Source organism: Hyaena hyaena, unplaced genomic scaffold (assembly GCF_003009895.1).
Source record: "Hyaena hyaena isolate Hyena2069 unplaced genomic scaffold, ASM300989v1 scaffold_873, whole genome shotgun sequence".
In the NCBI taxonomy this organism is placed as follows: domain Eukaryota; kingdom Metazoa; phylum Chordata; class Mammalia; order Carnivora; family Hyaenidae; genus Hyaena; species Hyaena hyaena.
The window spans coordinates 363253-364824 of NW_024081503.1; positions in this window are offsets into that span (position 1 = coordinate 363253).

Here is a 1572-nt window from a genome sequence, read left to right on the forward strand (position 1 = left end):
TCTCTCTCTCTCTCTCTCTCTCTCTCTCTCTCTCTCTCTTTCTTTCTTTCTTTCCAAATAGTTTATTGTCAAGTTTGTTTCCATAACAACCCAGTTGTTGTGGAACTCATCCACAACCACCTAGTGCTCATCCCCACAAGTACCCTATTCCATGCCCACCTCTCCCCTCCCCCCCACAACCATCAGTCCTCAGTTTGTTCTCAGCATTCAAGAGTCTCTCATGGTTTGCCTCTCTCCCTCTCCCCCACTATTTCCCCCCTTCTTATTCCCCATGGACCTCCATTAAGTTCCTCCTAATCCTCCTATACGTGCAAACATACGATATTTGTTCTTCTCTACCTGACTTATTTCACTCAGCCTAACACCCTCAAGGTCCATCCATGTTGCTACACATGGCCAGATTTCATTCTTTCTCATTGCCATGTAATATTCCATCTTATAGATAAACCCCATCTTCTTGATCCATTCATCCATTGATGGACACTTACGCTCTTTCCATGTTATGGCTATTGTTGAGAGTGCTGCTATGAACATTGGGGTACATGTGCTCCTATGCATCAGCATTTGTATATCCCTTGGGTAAATTCCTAGCAGTGCTATTGCTGGGTCATAGGGGAGTTCTACTGTTAATTTTTTGAGGAACCTCCACACTGTTTTCCAGAGGGACTGTACCAGTTTACATTCCCACCAACAGTGTAAGAGGGTGCCCGTTTCTCCATATCCTCGCCAGTATCTCGTGTTCCCTGATTTGCTCATTTTAGCCACTCTGACTGGTGTAAGGTGGTATCTCAGTGTGGTTTTGATTTGTATTTCCCTGATGAGGAGGGATGCTGAGCATCATTTCATGTGTCTGTTGGCCATCTGGATGTCCTCTTTGGAGAAGTCTCTGTTCATATCTTCTGCCTATTTCTTCACTGGGTTGTTTGTTTAGCGGGTGTGGAGTTTGGTGAGTTCGTTATAGATTTTGGATATTAACCCTTTATCTGATATGTCATTTGCAACTCTTTTCCCGTTCCGTCAGTTGTCTATTATTTTTTGGATTGTCTCCTTTGCCTTGCAGAAGCTTTTAATCTTGATGAGGTCCCAATTGTTTATTTTTGCTCTTGATTCTTTTGCTTTTGGAGATGTGTCATGTAAGAAATTGCTGCGGTGGAGGTCAAGGAGGTTGCTTCCTACTTTCTCCTCTAGGGTTTTGATGGTTTCCTGTCTCACGTTCAGGTCCTTTATCCATGTTGAGTTTATTTTTGTGTATTGTGTGAGAAATATGATCTAGTTTCATTCTTCCGCATGTTGCTCTCCAGTTCTCCCAACACCATCTGTTAAAGAGGCTGTCTTTTTTCCATTGCATACTCTTTCCTGCTTTGTCAAAGATTAGTTGGCTGTATACTTTTGGGTCCATTTCTGAGTTCTCAGTTCTATTCCATTGGTCTATGTGTCTGTTTTTGTGCCAATACCATACTGTCTTGATGATGACAGCTTTGTAGTAGAGGCTAAAGTCTGGGATGGTGATACCTCCCATTTTGGTTTTATTATTCAATATTACTTTGGCTATTCGGGGTCTTTTGTGGTTCC